The sequence below is a fragment of the Myodes glareolus genome, chromosome 20, assembly GCF_982192425.1.
Source record: "Myodes glareolus chromosome 20, mMyoGla1.1, whole genome shotgun sequence".
NCBI lineage: Eukaryota > Metazoa > Chordata > Mammalia > Rodentia > Cricetidae > Myodes > Myodes glareolus.
In genome coordinates this window covers 10858918-10861976 of record NC_142045.1, presented here as the reverse complement: position 1 = coordinate 10861976, position 3059 = coordinate 10858918, and the positions used below count along the sequence as shown (strand labels likewise).

At 44.4% G+C, this 3059-nt stretch overlaps 1 pseudogene; it reads right to left on the bottom strand.

Moving 5' to 3' along the window:
- Nucleotides 1-1129: 1129 nt before the first annotated feature.
- On the bottom strand, nt 1130-1468 carry LOC146890103 (large ribosomal subunit protein eL38 pseudogene; annotated as a pseudogene).
- Between the last annotated feature and the right edge of the window lie 1591 nt (nt 1469-3059).

Sequence of the window (3059 nt, the reverse complement as noted above, 5' to 3'; positions counted from 1 at the left end):
AACGTGACAGAAGATATTAGTTCATTTTTTTTAATCACCAAGGACATTTAACACAGTTAGGAAAGTAAGATAAGACCCAGAGCAACAAATGAACAAACAGAAGCAGCCTATAGGGTTGTGATTCAAAACCATTTTTTGTTCCCTTGTCTTGATCTACCAATTTTTCTTTATCTTTCCTGACAACTCCATTAAACCAGGACAGATTTTATCTTCATGTAAAAGTGCGATGTGTGTGCATACGTACATGTGTGTGTCAGGCGCACGACGCACACACCCCGCTCTTACAAAGTTCTCAGTGTTTAAAGGTGCCCATATAATTATAAAATATTGTATCTTGGCTTTACTGTCACCTAAAACAAGGCTCTCTATATTAATAAAGAACAAGACATGAAATGAGAGGAGCAGAATGACTTCGCATCGGATGTGCAAAAGAGGCAAAGGCAGCGCTGGCAAGTTCTGAGAGTGACAAACCACAAGCACTCCTGGTTGACTGTGTGGCGAAGAGACCAGGCCTGGCATTGCTGTAAAAGACAGAAGTCAGTAAGCATTTGTCCAAGCTCTGGAACCTTCTTAGGAAGCCTAGTTGGGCAGGGTATGGCGACTCACACTCTGACTCCAGCACATGTGTGACTCGGGCAGAATTATGAACGTGAGGCCAGACTAGGCCATGTAGCCTGTTCCAGGCTAGCCTGGGCTGGTCAAAAGCGACCTTCGTGCTTGCTCCTGAGGCTGAGGGTCTAACTCGTGATAGAGTGTTTGCATTTGCTAATCTACAATTTCCCTAAGGCCGTTGCTTTGCTTGTTTGTGTTCTGTTTGGTTGAGACAGGGCCTTACATGGCCTCAAACTCGTCTTGTAGCCGCATTTCTCTTTGTTCTGCTTCCACCTTCCCAGGCCTCGCATTCGCCACTATGTCCAGCAGAGACATTGCCTTTACAATTCCGAATTCATGCCTAGGGATTGATTTGGATCATTATCTGTACAAAGCCCCACTGCCTGGAGACACTTAAATTCCTATTACTGCATTCCGGACTGTATGCAGCCCCCTCTGCATAGAACTCGATCCCTATAACCCCTATGTGCATGACCCTGTCTCCTGCTGATGACACTTTTGAAATCAGCCTTGCATCTTTTTTTTTTTTTTAATCTTTTAGAGTTTTTAATAGTCAAACACAGAGGTCTGCTTCATTTCAGCTCCTTTACTGCCAAGCCAGGGGGCAGGGACTGTTTCAACTTCTCGGCTTTCTCCTTGTCTGTGATGACCAGGGTGTAAAGGTACCTGCTGCAGCGAACCTTAAACTTCACATTATCCTTGTTCTTCTTGATCTTGACAGATTTGGCATCCTTTCGCCGGGCCGTGAGCAGGAAGTCCTTGATTTCCTCAATTTTCCAAGGCATGGCGACGGGCGCTCGGCGCTGGAGACCGTACCTCGGATTTAACCCCCTTCCCTGACTACCCCAAAGACTCACAGCCTCAGCCTTGCATCTTGATAGGCATTTTGTAGCAAAATATTTTTCAAGTTACATAATCTGCAATATTTCTGGGAATTGAACGTTATGTAAAATATCACCACAATTTTGGAAGACTGAAAAGTTTTCAATTTTGCAAAAACAATTTTAGACTCCTGAGTAAGTCAATTTCTGTAGAACTAGAAAGATAAACGCTGTCTAGAAAAATGGAGAGGGAAGTGGACCATGAAGGTAGTGAAGACATGTGTGCAGTCTCAATGGTTGGTAGCCACAGGAGGCAGAATTTTCTGATATCGGTCTTACCTGTATCTGAATCCTTCCTCAGGAACTGTGTTTGCCTGACTTTCTTGCTAATCGCATCCAGTGTCCAGGCGAGTCCTAGAGAAAAGAGTTCTGTCTATTTTAGCTCACAGCCTTGTAGGATGAAGGGCAAGAGGCTGCATCTGGTGGCACCCTTCCTGCCAGCAGAGCCCTGGATTGGTGCGCTGAGAGCCAAGGGAAGAGATGGAGATGCTTGCATGAGGCCTCCTCTGTCAGGGAACGCCACACTGACGACCTCATCCAATGGCAGTCACCCCGAAAAGCTACCTCTAAGCATCATAGTCAGAGTTCGCCTTCTTAACATCTCTCAATGAGAATTACAGTTCAATGCATCACGTAGTTGCCCCAGACACTTGGAAAACTAACTGGGAAAATCTCTTGAGTGAAAAAGTTTCAGTGCCTCTGGACAGGGTAGTAATACCCCATCTCAAAAAAAAAAATAATAAATTTCCACACATACACCATAGAGGGATACATTCAAGCCATGTCCAAACCACATAAGTGGTCTTGAAACATCATTTAACATCTGACAGCCTGTCTCCATATCTGTAAGATAGAATGACATCCAATATAGGAAAAATCTCAGTCTAGGACCCTTGTAATTGCTGTGGACAGATGCAAGGATGGACACTGGCTATGAAAGGGATATAAAGCTATCTTTTCTAGTTCTAATTCTGTCATAAACTTTTTGTTTTGTTATTGGTGGTGGATGGTGCATGCATAAGACACGTTTGATATAGAAAGTATAAAATTTAACATGAACCTCCACAGCTTCTGTTTCGACTGCCTATTCGAACTGTGTGGAGTTCAAGGCAGTGTATAGACTGCGGGTCTGGTTATTTCTGGTGAGTGATGCTTTTGTTCGTCTGCAACGATTTGATTGAACAATAAAGTGTATAAGATTATTTTAAAAGTAATTGCCATACGTCTAAAATGATGTTTTAAGAATGGATTAGGAGAGGTGCCACTCTGTAATCCTAGCGCTTCTGAGAGCGAGACAGGAAGACCATGAGTTCGAGCTCAGCTGGGGCAATAAAAACGTAACAAAGGGACCAAGAGAGCGAGAGAAACAGAGAGGGATGGAGGAAGAGACGGAGCGGAGAAGAAAGAAACGAACAGTAAACATAGGCCCAAGCGTATGGCTCTTCAGGTCGCCTCTCCTTCTGCGAAGGAAGGAAAGCTCTGTGCTTAATGTGAGGCACATGGGGCAGCAGATATTCCTAGCCAAACTTAGCCAGTCGCCGTTTCCATGGCAACCCCTCGCTCTGA